At 49.9% G+C, this 27,194-nt stretch overlaps 1 protein-coding gene across 1 annotated transcript in view; it reads left to right on the forward strand.

The window, feature by feature from the left end:
• Positions 1-27,194, forward strand: part of LOC106606483 (dynein axonemal assembly factor 5) — a 78,989-nt gene that overhangs the window by 17,656 nt on the left and 34,139 nt on the right. The gene's annotated exons all lie outside the window — the stretch shown is intronic.

The raw sequence follows: 27,194 nt of genomic DNA on the forward strand, positions 1-27,194 counted from the left end.
AGTACAGTCCTGGCTGGCTAGCTGGGTATGTAAAGAGCAGGGTCAGCAGTACAGTACAGTCCTGGCTGGCTAGCTGGGTATGTAAAGAGCAGGGTCAGCAGTACAGTACAGTCCTGGCTGGCTAGCTGGGTATGTAAAGAGCAGGGTCAGCAGTACAGTGCTGGCTGGCTAGCTGGGTATGTAAAGAGCAGGGTCAGCAGTACAGTACAGTCCTGGCTGGCTAGCTGGGTATGTAAAGAGCAGGGTCAGCAGTACAGTGCTGGCTGGCTAGCTGGGTATGTAAAGAGCAGGGTCAGCAGTACAGTACAGTCCTGGCTGGCTAGCTGGGTATGTAAAGAGCAGGGTCAGCAGTACAGTACAGTCCTGGCTGGCTAGCTGGGTATGTAAAGAGCAGGGTCAGCAGTACAGTACAGTCCTGGCTGGCTAGCTGGGTATGTAAAGAGCAGGGTCAGCAGTACAGTACAGTCCTGGCTGGCTAGCTGGGTATGTAAAGAGCAGGGTCAGCAGTACAGTACAGTCCTGGCTGGCTAGCTGGGTATGTAAAGAGCAGGGTCAGCAGTACAGTACAGTCCTGGCTGGCTAGCTGGGTATGTAAAGAGCAGGGTCAGCAGTACAGTACAGTCCTGGCTGGCTAGCTGGGTATGTAAAGAGCAGGGTCAGCAGTACAGTACAGTCCTGGCTGGCTAGCTGGGTATGTAAAGAGCAGGGTCAGCAGTACAGTACAGTCCTGGCTGGCTAGCTGGGTATGTAAAGAGCAGGGTCAGCAGTACAGTGCTGGCTGGCTAGCTGGGTATGTAAAGAGCAGGGTCAGAGCAGTACAGTCCTGGCTGGCTAGCTGGGTATGTAAAGAGCAGGGTCAGCAGTACAGTACAGTCCTGGCTGGCTAGCTGGGTATGTAAAGAGCAGGGTCAGCAGTACAGTACAGTCCTGGCTGGCTAGCTGGGTATGTAAAGAGCAGGGTCAGCAGTACAGTGCTGGCTGGCTAGCTGGGTATGTAAAGAGCAGGGTCAGCAGTACAGTACAGTCCTGGCTGGCTAGCTGGGTATGTAAAGAGCAGGGTCAGCAGTACAGTACAGTCCTGGCTGGCTAGCTGGGTATGTAAAGAGCAGGGTCAGCAGTACAGTCCTGGCTGGCTAGCTGGGTATGTAAAGAGCAGGGTCAGCAGTACAGTACAGTCCTGGCTGGCTAGCTGGGTATGTAAAGAGCAGGGTCAGCAGTACAGTACAGTCCTGGCTGGCTAGCTGGGTATGTAAAGAGCAGGGTCAGCAGTACAGTCCTGGCTGGCTAGCTGGGTATGTAAAGAGCAGGGTCAGCAGTACAGTCCTGGCTGGCTAGCTGGGTATGTAAAGAGCAGGGTCAGCAGACAGTACAGTCCTGGCTGGCTAGCTGGGTATGTAAAGAGCAGGGTCAGCAGTACAGTCCTGGCTGGCTAGCTGGGTATGTAAAGAGCAGGGTCAGCAGTACAGTGCTGGCTGGCTAGCTGGGTATGTAAAGAGCAGGGTCAGCAGTACAGTACAGTGCTGGCTGGCTAGCTGGGTATGTAAAGAGCAGGGTCAGCAGTACAGTCCTGGCTGGCTAGCTGGGTATGTAAAGAGCAGGGTCAGCAGTACAGTACAGTCCTGGCTGGCTAGCTGGGTATGTAAAGAGCAGGGTCAGCAGTACAGTACAGTCCTGGCTGGCTAGCTGGGTATGTAAAGAGCAGGGTCAGCAGCAGTACAGTCCTGGCTGGCTAGCTGGGTATGTAAAGAGCAGGGTCAGCAGTACAGTACAGTCCTGGCTGGCTAGCTGGGTATGTAAAGAGCAGGGTCAGCAGTACAGTACAGTCCTGGCTGGCTAGCTGGGTATGTAAAGAGCAGGGTCAGCAGTACAGTGCTGGCTGGCTAGCTGGGTATGTAAAGAGCAGGGTCAGCAGTACAGTACAGTCCTGGCTGGCTAGCTGGGTATGTAAAGAGCAGGGTCAGCAGTACAGTACAGTCCTGGCTGGCTAGCTGGGTATGTAAAGAGCAGGGTCAGCAGTACAGTACAGTCCTGGCTGGCTAGCTGGGTATGTAAAGAGCAGGGTCAGCAGTACAGTACAGTCCTGGCTGGCTAGCTGGGTATGTAAAGAGCAGGGTCAGCAGTACAGTACAGTCCTGGCTGGCTAGCTGGGTATGTAAAGAGCAGGGTCAGCAGTACAGTCCTGGCTGGCTAGCTGGGTATGTAAAGAGCAGGGTCAGCAGTACAGTCCTGGCTGGCTAGCTGGGTATGTAAAGAGCAGGGTCAGCAGTACAGTACAGTCCTGGCTGGCTAGCTGGGTATGTAAAGAGCAGGGTCAGCAGTACAGTACAGTCCTGGCTGGCTAGCTGGGTATGTAAAGAGCAGGGTCAGCAGTACAGTCCTGGCTGGCTAGCTGGGTATGTAAAGAGCAGGGTCAGCAGTACAGTCCTGGCTGGCTAGCTGGGTATGTAAAGAGCAGGGTCAGCAGTACAGTACAGTCCTGGCTGGCTAGCTGGGTATGTAAAGAGCAGGGTCAGCAGTACAGTACAGTCCTGGCTGGCTAGCTGGGTATGTAAAGAGCAGGGTCAGCAGTACAGTACAGTCCTGGCTGGCTAGCTGGGTATGTAAAGAGCAGGGTCAGCAGTACAGTACAGTCCTGGCTGGCTAGCTGGGTATGTAAAGAGCAGGGTCAGCAGACAGTACAGTCCTGGCTGGCTAGCTGGGTATGTAAAGAGCAGGGTCAGCAGTACAGTACAGTCCTGGCTGGCTAGCTGGGTATGTAAAGAGCAGGGTCAGCAGTACAACAGTCCTGGCTGGCTAGCTGGGTATGTAAAGAGCAGGGTCAGAACAGTACAGTCCTGGCTGGCTAGCTGGGTATGTAAAGAGCAGGGTCAGCAGTACAGTCCTGGCTGGCTAGCTGGGTATGTAAAGAGCAGGGTCAGCAGTACAGTACAGTCCTGGCTGGCTAGCTGGGTATGTAAAGAGCAGGGTCAGCAGTACAGTCCTGGCTGGCTAGCTGGGTATGTAAAGAGCAGGGTCAGCAGTACAGTACAGTCCTGGCTGGCTAGCTGGGTATGTAAAGAGCAGGGTCAGCAGTACAGTACAGTCCTGGCTGGCTAGCTGGGTATGTAAAGAGCAGGGTCAGCAGTACAGTAGTCCTGGCTGGCTAGCTGGGTATGTAAAGAGCAGGGTCAGCAGTACAGTACAGTCCTGGCTGGCTAGCTGGGTATGTAAAGAGCAGGGTCAGCAGTACAGTACAGTCCTGGCTGGCTAGCTGGGTATGTAAAGAGCAGGGTCAGCAGTACAGTACAGTCCTGGCTGGCTAGCTGGGTATGTAAAGAGCAGGGTCAGCAGTACAGTACAGTCCTGGCTGGCTAGCTGGGTATGTAAAGAGCAGGGTCAGCAGTACAGTACAGTCCTGGCTGGCTAGCTGGGTATGTAAAGAGCAGGGTCAGCAGTACAGTACAGTCCTGGCTGGCTAGCTGGGTATGTAAAGAGCAGGGTCAGCAGTACAGTACAGTCCTGGCTGGCTAGCTGGGTATGTAAAGAGCAGGGTCAGCAACAGTACAGTCCTGGCTGGCTAGCTGGGTATGTAAAGAGCAGGGTCAGCAGTACAGTGCTGGCTGGCTAGCTGGGTATGTAAAGAGCAGGGTCAGCAGTACAGTACAGTCCTGGCTGGCTAGCTGGGTATGTAAAGAGCAGGGTCAGAACAGTACAGTCCTGGCTGGCTAGCTGGGTATGTAAAGAGCAGGGTCAGCAGTACAGTACAGTCCTGGCTGGCTAGCTGGGTATGTAAAGAGCAGGGTCAGCAGTACAGTACAGTCCTGGCTGGCTAGCTGGGTATGTAAAGAGCAGGGTCAGCAGTACAGTGCTGGCTGGCTAGCTGGGTATGTAAAGAGCAGGGTCAGCAGTACAGTACAGTCCTGGCTGGCTAGCTGGGTATGTAAAGAGCAGGGTCAGCAGTACAGTACAGTCCTGGCTGGCTAGCTGGGTATGTAAAGAGCAGGGTCAGCAGTACAGTACAGTCCTGGCTGGCTAGCTGGGTATGTAAAGAGCAGGGTCAGCAGTACAGTACAGTCCTGGCTGGCTAGCTGGGTATGTAAAGAGCAGGGTCAGCAGTACAGTACAGTCCTGGCTGGCTAGCTGGGTATGTAAAGAGCAGGGTCAGCAGTACAGTACAGTCCTGGCTGGCTAGCTGGGTATGTAAAGAGCAGGGTCAGCAGTACAGTACAGTGCTGGCTGGCTAGCTGGGTATGTAAAGAGCAGGGTCAGCAGCAGTACAGTCCTGGCTGGCTAGCTGGGTATGTAAAGAGCAGGGTCAGCAGTACAGTACAGTCCTGGCTGGCTAGCTGGGTATGTAAAGAGCAGGGTCAGCAGTACAGTACAGTCCTGGCTGGCTAGCTGGGTATGTAAAGAGCAGGGTCAGCAGTACAGTACAGTCCTGGCTGGCTAGCTGGGTATGTAAAGAGCAGGGTCAGCAGTACAGTACAGTCCTGGCTGGCTAGCTGGGTATGTAAAGAGCAGGGTCAGCAGTACAGTACAGTCCTGGCTGGCTAGCTGGGTATGTAAAGAGCAGGGTCAGCAGTACAGTACAGTCCTGGCTGGCTAGCTGGGTATGTAAAGAGCAGGGTCAGCAGTACAGTACAGTCCTGGCTGGCTAGCTGGGTATGTAAAGAGCAGGGTCAGCAGTACAGTACAGTCCTGGCTGGCTAGCTGGGTATGTAAAGAGCAGGGTCAGCAGTACAGTACAGTCCTGGCTGGCTAGCTGGGTATGTAAAGAGCAGGGTCAGCACAGTACAGTCCTGGCTGGCTAGCTGGGTATGTAAAGAGCAGGGTCAGCAGTACAGTCCTGGCTGGCTAGCTGGGTATGTAAAGAGCAGGGTCAGCAGTACAGTACAGTCCTGGCTGGCTAGCTGGGTATGTAAAGAGCAGGGTCAGCAGCAGTACAGTCCTGGCTGGCTAGCTGGGTATGTAAAGAGCAGGGTCAGCAGTACAGTCCTGGCTGGCTAGCTGGGTATGTAAAGAGCAGGGTCAGCAGCAGTACAGTCCTGGCTGGCTAGCTGGGTATGTAAAGAGCAGGGTCAGCAGTACAGTACAGTCCTGGCTGGCTAGCTGGGTATGTAAAGAGCAGGGTCAGCAGTACAGTACAGTCCTGGCTGGCTAGCTGGGTATGTAAAGAGCAGGGTCAGCAGACAGTACAGTCCTGGCTGGCTAGCTGGGTATGTAAAGAGCAGGGTCAGCAGTACAGTACAGTCCTGGCTGGCTAGCTGGGTATGTAAAGAGCAGGGTCAGCAGTACAGTACAGTCCTGGCTGGCTAGCTGGGTATGTAAAGAGCAGGGTCAGCAGTACAGTACAGTCCTGGCTGGCTAGCTGGGTATGTAAAGAGCAGGGTCAGCAGTACAGTACAGTCCTGGCTGGCTAGCTGGGTATGTAAAGAGCAGGGTCAGCAGTACAGTACAGTCCTGGCTGGCTAGCTGGGTATGTAAAGAGCAGGGTCAGCAGTACAGTACAGTCCTGGCTGGCTAGCTGGGTATGTAAAGAGCAGGGTCAGCAGTACAGTACAGTCCTGGCTGGCTAGCTGGGTATGTAAAGAGCAGGGTCAGCAGTACAGTACAGTCCTGGCTGGCTAGCTGGGTATGTAAAGAGCAGGGTCAGCATCAGTACAGTCCTGGCTGGCTAGCTGGGTATGTAAAGAGCAGGGTCAGCAGTACAGTACAGTCCTGGCTGGCTAGCTGGGTATGTAAAGAGCAGGGTCAGCAGTACAGTACAGTCCTGGCTGGCTAGCTGGGTATGTAAAGAGCAGGGTCAGCAGTACAGTCCTGGCTGGCTAGCTGGGTATGTAAAGAGCAGGGTCAGCAGTACAGTACAGTCCTGGCTGGCTAGCTGGGTATGTAAAGAGCAGGGTCAGCAGTACAGTACAGTCCTGGCTGGCTAGCTGGGTATGTAAAGAGCAGGGTCAGCAGTACAGTACAGTCCTGGCTGGCTAGCTGGGTATGTAAAGAGCAGGGTCAGCAGTACAGTACAGTCCTGGCTGGCTAGCTGGGTATGTAAAGAGCAGGGTCAGCAGTACAGTACAGTCCTGGCTGGCTAGCTGGGTATGTAAAGAGCAGGGTCAGCAGTACAGTACAGTCCTGGCTGGCTAGCTGGGTATGTAAAGAGCAGGGTCAGCAGTACAGTACAGTCCTGGCTGGCTAGCTGGGTATGTAAAGAGCAGGGTCAGCAGTACAGTACAGTCCTGGCTGGCTAGCTGGGTATGTAAAGAGCAGGGTCAGCAGTACAGTACAGTCCTGGCTGGCTAGCTGGGTATGTAAAGAGCAGGGTCAGCAGTACAGTACAGTCCTGGCTGGCTAGCTGGGTATGTAAAGAGCAGGGTCAGCAGTACAGTACAGTCCTGGCTGGCTAGCTGGGTATGTAAAGAGCAGGGTCAGCAGTACAGTACAGTCCTGGCTGGCTAGCTGGGTATGTAAAGAGCAGGGTCAGCAGTACAGTACAGTCCTGGCTGGCTAGCTGGGTATGTAAAGAGCAGGGTCAGCAGTACAGTCCTGGCTGGCTAGCTGGGTATGTAAAGAGCAGGGTCAGCAGTACAGTACAGTCCTGGCTGGCTAGCTGGGTATGTAAAGAGCAGGGTCAGCAGTACAGTACAGTCCTGGCTGGCTAGCTGGGTATGTAAAGAGCAGGGTCAGCAGTACAGTACAGTCCTGGCTGGCTAGCTGGGTATGTAAAGAGCAGGGTCAGCAGCAGTACAGTCCTGGCTGGCTAGCTGGGTATGTAAAGAGCAGGGTCAGCTCAGTACAGTCCTGGCTGGCTAGCTGGGTATGTAAAGAGCAGGGTCAGCAGTACAGTACAGTCCTGGCTGGCTAGCTGGGTATGTAAAGAGCAGGGTCAGCAGTACAGTACAGTCCTGGCTGGCTAGCTGGGTATGTAAAGAGCAGGGTCAGCAGTACAGTACAGTCCTGGCTGGCTAGCTGGGTATGTAAAGAGCAGGGTCAGCAGTACAGTCCTGGCTGGCTAGCTGGGTATGTAAAGAGCAGGGTCAGCAACAGTACAGTCCTGGCTGGCTAGCTGGGTATGTAAAGAGCAGGGTCAGCAGTACAGTACAGTCCTGGCTGGCTAGCTGGGTATGTAAAGAGCAGGGTCAGCAGTACAGTACAGTCCTGGCTGGCTAGCTGGGTATGTAAAGAGCAGGGTCAGCAGTACAGTACAGTCCTGGCTGGCTAGCTGGGTATGTAAAGAGCAGGGTCAGCAGTACAGTACAGTCCTGGCTGGCTAGCTGGGTATGTAAAGAGCAGGGTCAGCAGTACAGTACAGTCCTGGCTGGCTAGCTGGGTATGTAAAGAGCAGGGTCAGCAGACAGTACAGTCCTGGCTGGCTAGCTGGGTATGTAAAGAGCAGGGTCCAGCAGTACAGTCCTGGCTGGCTAGCTGGGTATGTAAAGAGCAGGGTCAGCAGTACAGTACAGTGCTGGCTGGCTAGCTGGGTATGTAAAGAGCAGGGTCAGCAGTACAGTGCTGGCTGGCTAGCTGGGTATGTAAAGAGCAGGGTCAGCAGTACAGTACAGTCCTGGCTGGCTAGCTGGGTATGTAAAGAGCAGGGTCAGCAGTACAGTACAGTGCTGGCTGGCTAGCTGGGTATGTAAAGAGCAGGGTCAGCAGTACAGTACAGTCCTGGCTGGCTAGCTGGGTATGTAAAGAGCAGGGTCAGCAGTACAGTACAGTCCTGGCTGGCTAGCTGGGTATGTAAAGAGCAGGGTCAGCAGTACAGTACAGTCCTGGCTGGCTAGCTGGGTATGTAAAGAGCAGGGTCAGCAGTACAGTACAGTCCTGGCTGGCTAGCTGGGTATGTAAAGAGCAGGGTCAGCAGTACAGTACAGTCCTGGCTGGCTAGCTGGGTATGTAAAGAGCAGGGTCAGCAGTACAGTACAGTCCTGGCTGGCTAGCTGGGTATGTAAAGAGCAGGGTCAGCACAGTACAGTCCTGGCTGGCTAGCTGGGTATGTAAAGAGCAGGGTCAGCAGTACAGTACAGTCCTGGCTGGCTAGCTGGGTATGTAAAGAGCAGGGTCAGCAGTACAGTACAGTCCTGGCTGGCTAGCTGGGTATGTAAGGAGCAGGGTCAGCAGTACAGTACAGTCCTGGCTGGCTAGCTGGGTATGTAAGGAGCAGGGTCAGCAGTACAGTACAGTCCTGGCTGGCTAGCTGGGTATGTAAGGAGCAGGGTCAGCAGTACAGTACAGTCCTGGCTGGCTAGCTGGGTATGTAAAGAGCAGGGTCAGCAGTACAGTACAGTCCTGGCTGGCTAGCTGGGTATGTAAGGAGCAGGGTCAGCAGTACAGTACAGTCCTGGCTGGCTAGCTGGGTATGTAAAGAGCAGGGTCAGCAGTACAGTACAGTCCTGGCTGGCTAGCTGGGTATGTAAAGAGCAGGGTCAGCAGTACAGTACAGTCCTGGCTGGCTAGCTGGGTATGTAAAGAGCAGGGTCAGCAGACAGTACAGTCCTGGCTGGCTAGCTGGGTATGTAAAGAGCAGGGTCAGCAGTACAGTACAGTCCTGGCTGGCTAGCTGGGTATGTAAAGAGCAGGGTCAGCACAGTACAGTCCTGGCTGGCTAGCTGGGTATGTAAAGAGCAGGGTCAGCAGTACAGTACAGTCCTGGCTGGCTAGCTGGGTATGTAAAGAGCAGGGTCAGCAGTACAGTCCTGGCTGGCTAGCTGGGTATGTAAAGAGCAGGGTCAGCAGTACAGTACAGTCCTGGCTGGCTAGCTGGGTATGTAAAGAGCAGGGTCAGCAGTACAGTACAGTCCTGGCTGGCTAGCTGGGTATGTAAAGAGCAGGGTCAGCAGTACAGTCCTGGCTGGCTAGCTGGGTATGTAAAGAGCAGGGTCAGCAGTACAGTGCTGGCTGGGTAGTTAAAGGGACATTTAGAAAAATGTCAACTTCATATTCATCTCCAGCACCACCCCAACATCAGCATATGTGAAAATGGCAAGTTTCTATGTTTTGTTGTAAAAAAAAAAATAGAGGAACATAAGTGTTTCCAATGACATCATCAACAAATTGGTAGACAATTAGTGGCAATGCCTACTCACAATTGGTTAAAATCACAAGATGCACACCGATGATGTCATTGGAAACACTTATCTTCCTCTATCTTTTTTTACTACAAAACATAGAAACGCACCATTTTCACAGATGGTGATGCTGGAGATGATGAATATAAAGTTGAAAAATGGTGAAATTCCCCTTTAAAGAGCAGGGTTACCAGAACAGACCGACACACCTGCAGCATTCTTTGACAACAACCAGGCCAGACACACAGAGCAGGGCCAAACCAGAGAGGGCCAGGCAGGCCACCATTGGGCTGTAAATAACAAGAGAGACGAGGGAGAGAGAAGGGAGAGGAGCATCTGTGTTCCTGTAGACACACACACAGACAGACAGTTACACACCCACACACTAAGCGCAGAGCAGATGCAGACACAGAGCAGACGCAGAGCAGACACAGATCAGACGCAGAGCAGAGCAGACACAGATCAGACGCAGAGCAGAGCAGACACAGAGCAGACACAGAGCAGAGCAGACGCAGAGCAGAGCAGACGCAGAGCAGACGCAGAGCAGACACAGAGCAGAGCAGACACAGAGCAGAGCAGACCCAGAGCAGACGCAGAGCAGAGCAGACGCAGAGCAGACGCAGAGCAGACGCAGAGCAGACGCAGAGCAGACGCAGAGCAGACACAGATCAGACACAGAGCAGAGCAGACACAGATCAGACGCAGAGCAGACACAGAGCAGAGCAGACACAGAGCAGAGCAGACGCAGAGCAGACGCAGAGCAGAGCAGACGCAGAGCAGACACAGAGCAGACACAGAGCAGACGCAGAGCAGACGAGAGCAGAGCAGACACAGAGCAGAGCAGACACAGATCAGACGCAGAGCAGACACAGAGCAGAGCAGACACAGAGCAGAGCAGACGCAGAGCAGACACAGAGCAGAGCAGACACAGAGCAGAGCAGACGCAGATGCAGAGCACGCACAGATCAGACGCAGAGCAGACACAGAGCAGAGCAGACACAGAGCAGACACAGATCAGACGCAGAGCAGACACAGATCAGAGCAGACGCAGAGCAGACGCAGAGCAGAGCAGAGCAGACGCAGAGCAGACACAGATCAGACGCAGAGCAGACACAGAGCAGAGCAGACGCAGAGCAGACGCAGAGCAGACGCAGATCAGACGCAGAGCAGACACAGAGCAGACGCAGATCAGACACAGAGCTGCTGCTCCAGTTTCAACTGTTCTGCCTGCGGCTATGGAACCCTGACCTGTTCACTGGACGTGCTTGTTGCACCCACGACAACTACTATGATTATTATTATTTGACCATGCTGGTCATTTATGAACATTTTAACATCTTGACCATGTACTGTTATAATATCCACCCGGCACAGCCAGAAGAGGACTGGCCACCCCTCATAGCCTGGTTCCTCTCTAGGTTTCTTCCTAGGTTTTTGGCCTTTCTAGGGAGTTTTTCCTAGGGAGTTTTTCCTAGCCACCGTGCTTCTTTCACATGCATTGCTTGCTGTTTGGGGTTTTAGGCTGGGTTTCTGTACAGCACTTTGAGATATCAGCTGATGTACGAAGGGCTATATAAATACATTTGATTTGATTTTGATTTGACACAGAGCAGACACAGAGCAGACACAGAGCAGAGCAGACACAGAGCAGAGCAGACACAGAGCAGACACAGAGCAGACGCAGAGCAGAGCAGACACAGAGCAGAGCAGACACAGAGCAGACACAGAGCAGAGCAGACACAGAGCAGACACAGAGCAGACGCAGAGCAGAGCAGACACAGAGCAGACACAGAGCAGACGCAGAGCAGACACAGAGCAGAGCAGACACAGAGCAGACACAGAGCAGAGCAGACACAGAGCAGACACAGAGCAGACGCAGAGCAGAGCAGACACAGAGCAGACACAGAGCAGACACAGAGCAGAGCAGACACAGAGCAGAGCAGACACAGAGCAGAGCAGACACAGAGCAGAGCAGACACAGAGCAGAGCAGACACAGAGCAGAGCAGACACAGAGCAGAGCAGAGCAGACACAGAGCAGACGCAGACACAGAGCAGACACAGAGCAGACACAGAGCAGACGCAGAACAGAGCAGAGCAGACGCAGAGCAGACGCAGATCAGAGCAGAGCAGACGCAGATCAGAGCAGACACAGAGCAGAGGAGAGCAGACAGCAGAGGAGAGCAGACACAGAGCAGATGCAGAGCAGACACAGCAGAGCAGACACAGCAGAGCAGACACAGCAGAGCAGACACAGCAGAGCAGACACAGCAGAGCAGACACAGAGCAGACACAGAGCAGACACCGAGCAGACACAGAGCAGAGCAGACACAGAGCAGACACAGAGCAGACACAGGTAGACAGGTAGGCAGACACAATCAGAAAGACGGACAGAACAGACAGACGGACAGAGCAGAACAGACAGACATACGGACAGAGCAGAACAGACAGACATACGGACAGAGCAGAACAGACAGACAGACAGAGCAGAACAGACAGACAGACGGACAGAACAGAAAGACAGAAAGACGGACAGAGCAGAACAGACAGACGGACAGAGCAGAACAGACAGACAGAACAGACAGACAGACAGACAGACGGACAGAGCAGAACAGACGGACAGAGCAGAACAGACAGACAGACGGACAGAGCAGAACAGACAGACAGACGGACAGAGCAGAACAGACAGACGGACGGACAGAGCAGAACAGACAGACAGACAGAGCAGAACAGACAGACAGACAGACAGAGCAGAACAGACAGACAGACGGGCAGAACAGACAGACGGACAGAGCAGAACAGACAGACGGACAGAGCAGAACAGACAGACGGACAGAGCAGAACAGACAGACGGACAGAGCAGAACAGACAGACAGACGGACAGAGCAGAACAGACAGACGGACAGAGCAGAACAGACAGACGGACGGACAGAGCAAACAGACGGTTAGACGGACAGAGCAGAACAGACAGACAGACGGACAGAGCAGAACAGACAGACGGACAGAGCAGAACAGACAGACAGACGGACAGAGCAGAACAGACAGACGGACAGAACAGACGGACGGACGGACAGAGCAGAACAGACGGACAGACGGACAGAGCAGAACAGACAGACAGACGGACAGAGCAGAACAGACAGACGGACAGAGCAGAACAGACAGACAGACGGACAGAGCAGAACAGACAGACGGACAGAACAGACAGACGGACAGAACAGACGGACGGACAGACAGAGCAGAACAGACGGACAGACAGACGGACAGAACAGACAGACAGACGGACAGAGCAGAACAGACAGACAGACAGACAGAACAGACAGACAGACGGACAGAGCAGAACAGACAGACAGACAGACGGACCGAACAGACAGACAGACGGACAGAGCAGAACAGACAGACAGACGGACAGAACAGACAGACAGACGGACAGAGCAGAACAGACAGACGGACAGAACAGACAGACAGACGGACAGAGCAGAACAGACAGACGGACGGAACAGACAGACAGACAGACAGAGCAGAACAGACGGACAGAGCAGAACAGACGGACGGACAGAGCAGAACAGACAGACGGACGGACAGAGCAGAACAGACAGACGGACGGACGGACAGAGCAGAACAGACAGACGGACGGACAGAGCAGAACAGACAGACGGACGGACAGAGCAGAACAGATAGACAGACAGAGCAGAACAGACAGACGGACAGAGCAGAACAGACAGACAGACGGACAGAGCAGACAGACAGACGGACAGAGCAGAACAGACAGACGGACAGAGCAGAACAGACAGACAGACAGAGCAGAACAGACAGACGGACAGAGCAGAACAGACGGACGGACAGAGCAGAACAGACGGACAGAGCAGGACAGACGGACAGAGCAGAACAGACAGACGGACAGAGCAGAACAGACAGACGGACAGAGCAGAACAGACAGACGGACGGACAGAACAGACAGACAGACGGACAGAGCAGAACAGACAGACAGACGGACAGAGCAGAACAGACAGACGGACAGAGCAGAACAGACAGACGGACAGAGCAGAACAGACGGACGGACAGAGCAGAACAGACGGACGGACAGAGCAGAACAGACGGACAGACGGACAGAGCAGAACAGACAGACGAGCAGAACAGACAGACGGACAGACAGAACAGACGGACGGACAGAACAGACAGACAGACGGACAGAGCAGAACCGACAGACGGACAGAGCAGAACAGACAGACAGACGGACAGAGCAGAACAGACAGACGGACAGAGCAGAACAGACAGACGGACAGAGCAGAACAGACGGACAGAGCAGAACAGATAGACAGACAGACGGACAGAGCAGAACAGACGGACAGACGGACAGAGCAGAACAGACAGACAGACAGAGCAGAACAGACGGACAGACGGACAGAGCAGAACAGACAGACAGACGGACAGAGCAGAACAGACAGACAGACGGACGGACTGACAGAGCAGAACAGACAGACAGACAGACGGACAGAGCAGCACAGACAGACAGACAGACGGACAGAGCAGCACAGACAGACAGACAGACAGACGGACCGAACAGACAGACAGACGGACAGAACAGACAGACAGATGGACAGAGCAGGACAGACAGACGGACAGAGCAGAACAGACAGACAGACGGACCGAGCAGAACAGACAGACAGACAGACGGACCGAACAGACAGACAGACGGACAGAGCAGAACAGACAGACAGACGGACAGAACAGACAGACAGACGGACAGAGCAGAACAGACAGACGGACAGAACAGACAGACGGACAGAGCAGAACAGACGGACAGAGCAGAACAGACAGACGGACGGACAGAGCAGAACAGACAGACGGACGGACAGAGCAGAACAGACAGACGGACGGACAGAGCAGAACAGACAGACGGACGGACAGAGCAGAACAGACAGACGGACAGAGCAGAACAGACAGACGGACAGAGCAGAACAGACAGACGGACAGAGCAGAACAGACAGACGGACAGAGCAGAACAGACGGACAGACGGACAGAGCAGAACAGACGGACAGACGGACAGAGCAGAACAGACGGACAGAGCAGAACAGACGGACAGACAGACGGACAGAGCAGAACAGACGGACAGAGCAGAACAGACGGACAGAGCAGAACAGATAGACGGACAGAGCAGAACAGACGGACAGACGGACAGAGCAGAACAGACGGACAGAGCAGAACAGACGGACAGACGGACAGAGCAGAACAGACGGACAGACGGACAGAGCAGAACAGACGGACAGAACAGACGGACAGAGCAGAACAGACGGACAGAGCAGAACAGATAGACAGACAGAGCAGAACAGACGGACAGAGCAAAAACAGACAGACAGGTAGGCAGACATGCACACAAACACACACCAAGCATGCAAGTGTACACAGACACTGACAGGCAGACACTGACAGGCAGACACACACACTCCCATTCAGCACACAGACAGCACACATACATTGGATGAACATACTATAGAGAACGTCAAAGTGTACAAATATTTGGGAGTGTGGGTGGATGACAAGTTGAGGAAGCTCAAGCTGAAAATAGTTTTTTATTACCGGCAAAAGGCTTGTTTTTCCTCTGAAGGCCAGGAAGGAGCTGGTACGATGTACAGTACCTGTCAAAAGTTTGGACACCTACTCATTCAAGGGTTTTTCTTTATTTTTACTATTTTCTACATTGTAGAATAAAGTGAAGACATCAAAACTATGAAATAACACATATGGAATCATGTAGTAACCAAGAAAGTGTTAAACAAATCAAAATATATTTATATTTGAGATTCTTCAAAGTAGCCACCCTTTGCCTTGATGACAGCTTTGCACACTCTTGGCATTCTCTCAACCAGCTTCACCTAGATGCTTTTCCAAAAGTCTTGAAGGAGTTCCCACATATGCTGAGCACTTGTTGGCTGCTTTTCCTTCACTCTGCGGTCCAACTCCTCCCAAACCATCTCAATTGGGTTGAGGTTGGGTGATTGTGGAGGCCAGGTCATCTGATGCAGCATTCCATCACTCTCCTTGGTCAAATAGCCCTTACACAGCCTGGAGGTGTGTCAAATCAAATTTTATTGGTTACATACACATGGTTAGCAGATGTTGTTGCGAGTGTAGAAATGCTTATGCTTCTAGATCCGACAGTGCAGCAGTATCTAACAGGTAATATCTAACAATTCCACGACAAAACCTAATACACACAATCTAATAAAGGAATAGGATAAGAAGATATAGGTATAAAATATATGGATGAGCAGTGACAGAGTGGCTAAGATGCAATAGATATTAAAGAATAGATAGTGAAGGATACAGTACATATGAGATGAGTAATGCGAGATATGTAAACATTCTTAGTGACTAGTGTTCCATTTATTAAAGTGGCCAATGATATCAAGTCTATAGGTATTCAGCTGCCTCTCTGTGCTTGTGGTGGCTGTTTAACAATCTGATGGCCTTGAGATTGAAAAACAGCTTCTATCTCTCTGTCCCAGCTTTGATGCACCTGTACTGACCTCGCCTTCTGGATGATAGCGAGGTGAACAGGAAGTGGCTCGGGTAGTTGTTGTCCTTGATGATCTTTTTGGCCTTCCTGTGACATCGGGTGTTGTAGGTGTCCTGGAGGGCAGGAAGTTTGCACCCGGTGATGCGTTGTGCAGACTGCACCACCGTCTGGAGAGCCTTGCGGTTGTGGGAGGTGCAGTTGCCGTACCAGGTGGTGATACAGCCCGACAGGATGCTCTCAATTGTGCATCTGTAAAAGTTAGAAGGGTTTTCAGTGACAAGCCACGTTTTTTCATCCTCCTGAGGTTGAAGAGACGCTTTTGTGCCTTCTTCACGACACAGTCTGTGTGCTTGGACCATTTCAGAGATACAGAGGAACTTAAAACTTTCCACCTTCTCTACTATTGTCCCATCGATGTGGAAAGGGGGCTGCTCCCTCTGCTGTTTCCTGAAGTCCATGATCATTTATTTTGTTTTGCTGACATTGAGTGAGAGGTTATTTTCCTGACACCACACTTCGAGGGCCCTCGCCTCCTCCCTGTAGGTCGTCTCGTCGTTGTTGGTAATCAAGCCTACCACTGTAGTGTCGTCTGCAAACTGATAATTGAGTTGGAGGTGTGCATGGCCAGTCGTGGGTGAACAGGGAGTACAGGAGGGGGCTGAAAACGCACCCTTGTGGGGCCCCAGCGGAGTGGAGATGGTGTTTCCTACCTTCATCACCTGGGGGCGGCCAATCAGGAAGTCCAGGACCCAGTTTCACAGGGTCTCAAGCTTAATGATGAGTTTGGAGGGTAGTATGGTGTTGAATGCTGAGCTGTAGTCAATGAACAGCATTATTACATATGTATTCCTCTTGTCCAGGTGGGATGGGCAGTGTGCAGTGTAATGGCGATTGCATCGTCTGTGGGCCTATTGGGGCGGTAAGCAAATTGGAGTGGGTCTAGGGTGACAGGTAGGGTGGAGGTGATATGATCCTTGACTAGTCTCTCAAAGCACTTCATGATGACAGAAGTGAGTACTACAGGGCGGTAGTCATTTAGCTCAGTTACCTTAGCTTTCTTGGGAACAGGAACAATGGTGGCCCTCTTGAAGCATGTGGGGACAGCAGACTGGGATAGGGATTGATTGAATATGTCCGTAAACACACCAGCCAGCTGGTCTGCGCATGCTCTGAGGACGCGGCTAGGGATGCCGTCTGGGCCGGCAGCCTTGCGAGGGTTAACACGTTTAAATGTTTTACTCACGTCGGCCACGGAGAAGGAGAGCCCACAGTCTTTGTTAGCGGGCCGTGTCGGTGGCACTGTATTGTCCTCAAAGCGAGAAAATAAGTTATTTAATTTGTCTGGGAGCAAGATGTTGATGTCCGCGACGGGGCTGGTTTTCTTTTTGTAATCTGTGATTGTCTGTAGACCCTGCCAAATACGTCTTGTGTTTGAGCCGCTGAATTGCGACTCGACTTTGTCTCTATACTGATGCTTTGCTTGTTTGATTGCCTTACGGAAGGAATAACTACACTATTCAACCATGTTTCCAGTCACCTTGATATTATTAAATGCGGTGGTACGTGCTTTCAGTTTGCGCGACTGTTGCCAATAATCCACGGTTTCTGGTTAGGGAAGATTTTAATAGTCACAGTGGGTACAACATCTCCTATACACTTCCTTATAAACTCGCTCACCAAGTCAGCGTATATGTCAATTTTATTGTCTGAGGCGACCCAGAACATATCCCAGTCCACGTGATCGAAGCAATCTTGAAGAGTGGAATTCAATTGGTCAGACCAGCGTTGGAGGGGGGGGGGGGGGGGCTTGTATACAGTTGAAGCCGGAAGTTTACAGTTTAAATGTGCTTTACGATCAAAAACAAGGCCATTTCTAAGTGACCCCAAACTTTTGAACGGTAGTGTGTGTGTATATATACAGTTGAAATCGTAAGTTTACATACACCTTAGTCAAATACATTTAAACTCAGTTTTTCACAATTCCTGACATTTAATCCTAGTAAAAATTCCCTGTCTTAGGTCAGTTAGGATCACCACTTTATTTTAAGAATGTGAAATGTCAGAATAATAGTAGAGAGAAGGATGTATTTCAGCTTTTATGTCTTTCATCACATTCACAGTGGGTCAGAAGTTTACATACACGCAATTAGTATTTGGTAGCATTGCCTTTAAATTGTTTAACTTGGGTCAAACGTTTCGAGTTGCCTTCCACAAGCTTCCCACAATAAGTTGGGTGAATTTTGGCCCATTCCTCCTGACAGAGCTGGTGTAACTGAGTCAGGTGGGTAGGCCTCCTTGCTCGCACAAGATTTTTCAGTTCTGCTACAAATTTTCTATAGAATTGAGGTCAGGGCTTTGTGATGGCCACTCCAATACCTTGACTTTGTTGTCCTTAGGCCATTTTGCCACAACTTTGGAAGTATGCTTGGGGTCATTGTCCATTTGGAAGATCCATTTGCAACCAAGCTTTAACTTCCTGACTGATGTCTTGAGATGTTGCTTCAATATATCCACATAATTTTCCTACCTCATGATGCCATCTATTTTGTGAAGTGCACCAGTCCCTCCTGCAGCAAAGCACCCCCACAACATGATGCTGCCACCCCCGTGCTTCACGGTTGGGATGGTGTTCTTCGGCTTGCAAGCCTCCCCCTTTTTCCTCCAAACATAATTATGGTCATTATGGACAAACGGTTCCATTTTGTTTTTTCAGACCAGAGGACATTTCTCCAAAAAGTACGCTCTTTGTCCCCATGTGCAGTTGCAAACCGTAGTCTGGCTTTTTGATGGCGGTTTTGGAGCAGTGGCTTCTTCTTGCTGAGCGGCCTTTCAGGTTATGTCGATATAGAACTCGTTTTACTATGGATATAGATACTTTTGTACCGGTTTCCTCCAGCATCTTCACAAGGTCCTTTGCTGTTGTTCCTGGATCGATTTGCACTTTTCACACCAAAGTACATTCATCTCTAGGAACCAGAACGCGTCACCTTCCTGAGCGGTTTGACGGCTGCGTGGTCCCATGGTGTTTATACTTGCATACTATTGTTTGTACAGATGAACGTGGTACCTTCAGGTATTTGGAAATTGCTCCCAAGGATGAACCAGACTTGTGGAGGTCTCAAAAAAAAATTCTGAGGTCTTGGCTTATTTCTTTTGATTTTCCTATGATGTCAAGCAAAGAGGCACTGCGTTTGAAGGTAGGCCTTGAAGTACATCCACAGGTACACCTCTAATTGACTCAAATTATGTCAATTAGCCTATCAGAAGCTTCTAAAGCCATGACATCATTATCTGGAATTTTCCAAGCTATTTAAAGGCACAGTCAATTGAGTGTATGTGAACTTCTGACCCACGGGAATTATGATATAGTGAACTATAAGTGAAATAATCTGTCTGTAAACAATTGTTGGAAAAATGTATTGTGTCATGCACAAAGTAGATTCTAACCGACTTGCCAAAACTATAGTTTGTTAACAAGAAATGTGTGGAGTGGTTGAAAAACGAATTTTAATGACACCAACCTAAGTGTATGTAAACTTCCGACTTCAACTGTATATGCTTGCGGAGGGATATACACGGCTGTGACTATAACCGAGGAGAGTTCTCTTGGGAGATAATACGGTCAGCATTTGAGTGTGAGGAATTCTAGGCAGGTGAACAAAAGGACTTGAGTTCTTGTATGTTGTTACAATTACACCATGAGTTGTTAATCATCGGTGTTGGGTCATTGTGCTGTTGAAAAGCAAATGATAGTCCCGCTAAGTGCAAACCAGATGGGATGGGATGGGATATGGCTGCAGAATGCTGTGGTAGTCATGCTGGTTAAGTGTGCCCTGAATTCTAAATAAATCACTGACAGTGTCACCAGCAAAGCACCCCCACACCATCACACCTCTTCCTCCATGCTTCACGGTGGGAACAACACATGCGGACATCATCGGTTCACCTACTCTGCGTCTCACAAAGACACGGCGGTTGAAAACAAGTCTCTCAAATTTGCACTAATCAGACCAAAGGACAGATTTCCACAGTCTACTGTCCATTGCTTGTGTTTCTTGGCCCAAGCAAGTCTCTTCTTATTATTGGTGTCCTTTAGTAGTGGTTTCTTTGCAGGAATTCGACCATGAAGGCCTGATTCACGCAGTCTCCTCTGAACAGATGTTGAGATTAGAGGTCGACCGATTAATCGGCAGGGCCGATTTCAAGTTTTCATACCAATCTGTAATCTGCCTTTTTGGACGCCGATTACATTGCAATCCATGAGGAAACTGCATGGCATGCTGACCACCTGTTACGCGAGTGCAGCGTCAAAAGGACCTTGTGGCTGCAATGAGCCAAGGTAAGTTGCTAGCTAGCATTAAACTTATCTTATAAAAAGCAATCAATCTTCACATAATCACTAGTTAACTACACATGGTTGATGATATTACTATGTTAACTAGCTTGTCCTGCGTTGCATATGATCAATGCGGTGCCTGTTAATTTATCATCAAATCACAGCCTAATTCAACTTCGCCAAACGGGTGACGATTTAACAAATGCGCATTCACGAGAAAAGCACATTCGTTGCACAAATGTACCTAACAATAAACATCAATGCCTTTCTTAAAATTAATACACAGAAGTATATATATTTTTTTTAAACCTGCATATTTAGTTAAAATAAATGCATGTTAGCAGTCAATATTAACTAGGGAAATGCTGTCACTTGTCTTGCGTTCAGTGCAAGCAGAGTCGGGGTTATGCAACAGTTTGGGCTGCCTGGCTCGTTGCGAACTGGGTTTCTTCCTAACAATGACCGTACATAATTATTACATTTACATTTAAGTCATTTAGCAGACGCTCTTATCCAGAGCGACTTACAAATTGGTGCATTCACCTTATGATATCCAGTGGAACAACCACTTTACAATAGTGCATCTAAATCTTTTAAGGGGGGGGTTAGAAGGATTACTTTATCCTATCCTAGGTATTCCTTAAAGAGGTGGGGTTTCAGGTGTCTCCGGAAGGTGGTGATTGACTCCGCTGTCCTGGCGTCGTGAGGGAGCTTGTTCCACCATTGGGGTGCCAGAGCAGCGAACAGTTTTGACTGGGCTGAGCGGGAACTGTGCTTCCTCAGAGGTAGGGGGGCCAGCAGGCCAGAGGTGGATGAACGCAGTGCCCTTGTTTGGGTGTAGGGCCTGATCAGAGCCTGAAGGTATGGAGGTGCCGTTCCCTTCACAGCTCCGTAGGCAATCACCATGGTCTTGTAGCGGATGCGAGCTTCAACTGGAAGCCAGTGGAGAGAGCGGAGGAGTGGGGTGACGTGAGAGAACTTGGGAAGGTTGAACACCAGACGGGCTGCGGCGTTCTGGATGAGTTGTAGGGGTTTAATGGCACAGGCAGGGAGCCCAGCCAACAGCGAGTTGCAGTAATCCAGACGGGAGATGACAAGTGCTTGGATTAGGACCTGCGCTGCTTCCTGTGTGAGGCAGGGTCGTACTCTGCGAATGTTGTAGAGCATGAACCTACAGGATCGGGTCACCGCCTTGATGTTAGTGGAGAACGACAGGGTGTTGTCCAGGATCACGCCAAGGTTCTTAGCACTCTGGGAGGAGGACACAAGGGAGTTGTCAACCGTGATGGCGAGATCATGGAACGGGCAGTCCTTCCCCGGGAGGAAGAGCAGCTCCGTCTTGCCGAGGTTCAGCTTGAGGTGGTGATCCGTCATCCACACTGATATGTCTGACAGACATGCAGAGATGCGATTCGCCGCCTGGTTATCAGAAGGGGGAAAGGAGAAGATGAATTGTGTGTCGTCTGCATAGCAATGATAGGAGAGACCATGTGAGGATATGACAGAGCCAAGTGACTTGGTGTATAGCGAGAATAGGAGAGGGCCTAGAACAGAGCCCTGGGGGACACCAGTGGTGAGAGCGCATGGTGCGGAGACAGATTCTCGCCACGCCACCTGGTAGGAGCGACCTGTCAGGTAGGACGCAATCCAAGCGTGGGCCGCGCCGGAGATGCCCAACTCGGAGAGGGTGGAGAGGAGGATCTGATGGTTCACAGTATCAAAGGCAGCAGATAGGTCTAGAAGGATGAGAGCAGAGGAGAGAGAGTTAGCTTTAGCAGTGCGGAGAGCCTCCGTGACACAGAGAAGAGCAGTCTCAGTTGAATGCCCAGTCTTGAAACCTGACTGATTAGGATCAAGAAGGTCATTCTGAGAGAGATAGCAGGAGAGCTGGCCAAGGACGGCACGTTCAAGAGTTTTGGAGAGAAAAGAAAGAAGGGATACTGGTCTGTAGTTGTTGACATCGGAGGGATCATGATATTATATATCAATTATTAATTATGACATTACATTGAAGGTTGTACAATGTAACAGCAATATTTAGACTTAGGGTTGCCACCCGTTCGACAAAATACGGAATGGTTCCGTATTTCACTGAAAGAATAGACGTTTTGTTTTCGAAATGAAAGTTTCCGGATTTGACCATATTAATGACCAAAGGCTCGTATTTCTGTGTGTTTGTTATAATTAAGTCTATGATTTGATAGAGCAGTCTGACTGAGCGGTGGTAGGCAGCAGCAGGCTCGTAAGCATTCGTTCAAACAGCACTTTACTGCGTTAGCGAGCAGCTCTTAGCAATGCTTGACCCACAGCGCTGTTTATGACTGCAAGCCTATCAACTCCCGAGATTAGGCTGGCAATACTATAGTGCCTATAAGAACATCCAATAGTCAAAGGTATATGAAATACAAATGGTATAGAGAGAAATAGTCGATGCGTCAGAATTCCTATAATAAATACAACCTAAAACTTCTTAACTGGGAATATTTAACCACCAGCTTTCATATGTTCTCATGTTCTGAGCAAGGAACTTAAACTTTAGCTTTATTACATGGCACATATTGCACTTTTACTTTCTTCTCCAACACTGTGTTTTTGCATTATTTAAACCAAATTGAACATGTTTCATTATTTATTTGAGACTAAATAGATTTTATTGCTGTATTATATTAAGTTAAAATAAAAAGGTTCATTGTTCATTCTGTATTGTTGTAATTGTCATTATTACAAATATAAATAAAAAAATCGTCTGATTAATTGGTATCAGCTTTTTTTGGTCCTCCAATAATCGGTATCGGCGTTGAAAAACCATTGTCGGTCGACCTCTAGTTGAGATGTGTCTGTTACTTGAACTCTGTAAAGCATTTATTTGGGCTGCAATTTCTGAGACTGGTAACTCTAATGGACTTATCCTCTGCAGCAGAGGTAACTCTGGGTCTTCCTTTCCTATGGCGGTCCTCATGAGAGCCAGTTTTATCATAGCGCTTGATGGTTTTTGTGACTGCACTTGAAGAAACTTCAAAGTTCTTGAAATGTTCTATATTGACTGACCTTCATGTCTTAAAGTAATGATGGACTGTCGTTTCTCTTTGATTTATTTGAGCTATTGGTCTTTTACCAAATAGGGCTATCTTCTGTATACACCCGACCTTGTCACAACACAACTGATTGGCTCAAATGCATTAAGAAGAAAATAAATTCCACGAATTAACTTTTTTAAGAAGGCACACCTGTTAACTGAAATGCATTCCAGGTGACTACCTCATGAAGCTGGTTGAGAGAATGCCAAGAGTGTGCAAAGCTGTCATCAAGGGTGGCTATTTGAAAAATCTCAAATATAAAATATATTTAGATTTGTTTAACACTTTTTTGGTTACTACATGATTCCATGTGTTATTTCATAGTTTATGTCTTCACTATTATTCTACAATGTAGAAAATAGTAAAAATAAAGAAAAACCCTTGAATGAGTAGGTGTTATAAAACTTTTGGCCGGTAGTGTATGCAGACCTCAACCACTACCCTGAGAGCACTTGATTCAGTATATCAGGCAGCCCTCAGGTTCATTACCAATCAAAAACGTTGGAGTTTAAACACTTGGTCGATTATAAATATCATGGAAGTGTGTAATTGTCTTAAGGACAGCTGTTTTTTTAGTTATGACATTTTGTGTTTCTTTACGTAATATGTAATTGTTGTACTGTATGTGTGTCTATAGTTTTAGTAAGTTGTTTTGTCTGAAACGTTGTTTCCCTTGCTGCTGTCGGAAAAATAGATTTTATCTCTATGAGAAAAACCTGTAGAAATAAAGGTTAAATGATAAAATACTCTGACATGAACTTCAGAGACCCAGTCATCACACAGATTGTGTGAAGGTTAGCCAGCAGACACAGTGATCATGCTTGTTGGACTAACTGGCTGTTATTGATATCATTTTGGCTCATTGGTTTTTAGACATGGAAGGGGAAATGTCATATGAGCACATTTTGCAGCGGTGGTGCTAAGATAAAGTAGAGTTAAAAAATAATAGTTAAATTGCAGACTCAGATGCTATGCTTTTTAAAATAAACTTCAAAAGATGAGAACAACTTTTGTGTTTTTGATCCTTCCAACATTAGAAAGTTTTGTGCAAGAGAGCGAGAGGTTTGACTTGGACCAAAAAGCAGTAAAAAAATTAAATAGAAATAATCTTCAAAGTCACAGCGAAAACCACGTTGGTCAGCAGAGAGCGAGAGAGTGGTGGAGCCCCTTGAAGATGTGGACACTGATATTGTGCTTGGTCACTCACAATGACTTCACTGTGGCAGAGAGGAGTTGAAAGGAGTGTTGGTTAGTTAAGCTTCCGTGTCGTACAAGTTGCACTTGTAATTATAGGACATACCATAAACACCCACAGACATTAAGCTATTAGTACAGAGTAGAGACGCTCTCACTCTACAGCTGACGGCCATTGTGGTGTTGCCGTGGCTACGGCGCTATTCTCACATCTGCAGAGCTAAAGCAAACAGGCAGATGAGGGAGAAAGGCCCGTAGGTGAAGGGAAGGAGTATTTACAACCAGGCAGTTAACAGACAGAACATTACACAGCAAGGCACTGTCAAAGTGCTGAGCCAGAGTAGTGGAGGAGAGCAGGGGAGAGGAGACTCTGTTTTCTATCTTGTCTTCTGTGCAAATGCTGCTGAGAGACTTGGGATCGGCTGTCCTTTGTGTGACGTGGTGACGCCATGTCAGCCAATTTACTGTCGCTCAGAAAACCCAAACCCAGTCTGACATGTTTCCTCTGTCTGATGTCATGGCCGCTGACAGCTGTGGCCTGCTCATCTCACTGTTGACAGAGAGAGGAAAGAAAGGAGGAGTGCGTGGTGGGTTGGGCTTTACTGTACCCGTACGCGTGGCTGCCACCTCACCTGTGGACTGACAAAACCGGGTCAGAGGTCCGGATCTGAGCTCCAGGGGTGTATCTGTTTCCATGACACCGGCAGAAGTTGTGGGAGGGGTGGTAATAAATCCTCAACTACCTCAGTATGTCAGTGTGCATTTGTGTCAGACACACACACTGTGTTACGAGGCCCCGTGGCGTGTGCAGTGGCACAGCACCAGGTAGAGCACCAGTCAGGCTCCAGGTGTGTCGAACACATGATTATATCCACTAAGCTACTTTTACCTCTCCTCTCCCACACCTACTGATGGCTGTTTTGGTGTCAGTGTCTTCCTGTGTGTTACAATGTTAAACGTCTGGTGGGGTCTCCCTACAGCATCCTGGGCTGCCTCCCTAGGGGTGTTGTGGCAGACCAGAACAGAGAACAGACCAGATCACAGCAGACCAGACCACAGCAGAGAACAGAACAGACCAGACCAGAACACAAAACAGAACAGACCAGACCACAGCAGAGAACAGAACAGACCACAGCAGAGAACAGACCAGAACAGACCAGAACACAGAACAGACCAGACCACAGCAGAGAACAGAACAGACCACAGCAGAGAACAGAACAGACCACAGCAGAGAACAGAACAGACCACAGCAGAGAACAGACCAGAACACAGAACAGAACAGAACAGACCACAGCAGAGAACAGACCAGAACAGAACTGAACAGAACAGACCACAGCAGAGAACAGAACAGAACAGTGTGAAACCCCCACGGTCTCGCTGCTTTATTCCCATGATAGTGAGCTGCAGAGCTGTAAAGAGGGGGATCCCCACAGAAATACAATAACTAGAGATTCTATGGGTATCCACACCACCCACTGTGAGCACGTCCACACTCTACGGGGGGGAGTGAGTAAGCACACAGGAGGGGAGAACTCAGTCACAAGCCCAGAGAAGTGAGGGAAGCCCAGCGAGGTGAGGGGGAGGCCCAGGGAAGCCCAGCGAGCTGAGGGGGAGGCCCAGGGAAGCCCAGAGAGGTGAGGGGGAGGCCCAGGGAAGCCCAGAGAGGTGAGGGGGAGGCCCAGGGAAGCCCAGAGAGGTGAGGGGGAGGCCCAGGGAAGCCCAGAGAGGTGAGGGGGAGGCCCAGGGAAGCCCAGGCCAGACAGGGGGACAAAGGAAGCAGAGGTTATCCTCAATGCTCACTTTCTTTTAGAATATCAAACCTGACTCACTGTCGGATCCAGAGACACATAACAAGACTTTTCCAAACCCCCCTGAGTCAAACGTGTGTGTGTGTGTGTTCATGCATAATGTGTGTATATGCGCATACATAATGTGTGTGTGTGTGCGTGTATAATGTGTGTCCATAGTATGTGTGTGTCTAAACCCCAGCTCACTGATGTCAAATAAACCCATTTTTCTCCCAGCCCTGGAAATCCTGACCCTCTCGTCTCTCCTCTCCAGCCCTGTCAAAGACTCACTGCTTTTCCATCTTATTTATTTAGTTTTAATCTCTTTTCCTTCCCACTGAAGTGGCATGCTGCTCTCTGGCCGCTCTCTGGCCGCTCTCTGGCCGCTCTCTGGCCGCTCTCTGGCCGCTCTCTGGCCGCTTGGGGAAGACAGTGTTGTGCTCCTCCTAGTGCCTGCTTTGAGCACTGGACAGACGTTTTGTCATTATGGAGAATGGGAGGGATGAGGTGTGCGTGTGCGTGCGTACAGACTCTTGGCCATCTCTCTCCGTTCCCTAATACACCCCCTCTCTCCCTAAGCAAACACCTGGAGGCTGCCTCCCCCCTCCATCCCTCCCTCCCTCCCTCCTCTCTAATGACAGGCCACAGCAAAACAGGAAACAAGGCTGTGCTCCCGGTGATGGCATGGAAATTGGTCCGAGTGGAGGGCCTTTGTCTAAACATGAGCTCACCCTACAGAGAGAGAGAGAGAGAGAGAGAGAGAGAGAGAGAGAGAGACACACAGAGAGAGAGAGAGACACACAGAGAGAGAGACACACACACAGAGAGTGAGAGAGACACAGGGAGAGCGAGAGAGAGACAGGGAGAGCGAGAGATAGACACAGGGAGAGCAAGAGATAGACACAGGGAGAGCAAGAGATAGACACAGGGAGAGCGAGAGAGACACAGAGAGAGAGAGAGAGACACAGAGAGAGAGAGTGTCAGAACTGAGGGTGGAAGGGAGGATGGCGTGTCGTGAGAGAGGTGAGAGGGAGCAGATGGAGAGGAGTGTGAGCGAGGGAGACAGAAGGAGGGATAGGGGAGAGGGCGGATAGAGTTCAGAGAAAATAAATCTAGCTTCTAGGCTGGTGGTGAAGGGAGCGGTCACGCCATTGACTTTTCCCTCATTTAACAGTATGACAGTATGAGGAACAGAGGTCAGGGGCTTCTCATGCACCGTTAGACTCTCTTCCTCCCTCTCTCT

Source organism: Salmo salar, chromosome ssa03, assembly GCF_905237065.1.
Source record: "Salmo salar chromosome ssa03, Ssal_v3.1, whole genome shotgun sequence".
Lineage (NCBI taxonomy): Eukaryota > Metazoa > Chordata > Actinopteri > Salmoniformes > Salmonidae > Salmo > Salmo salar.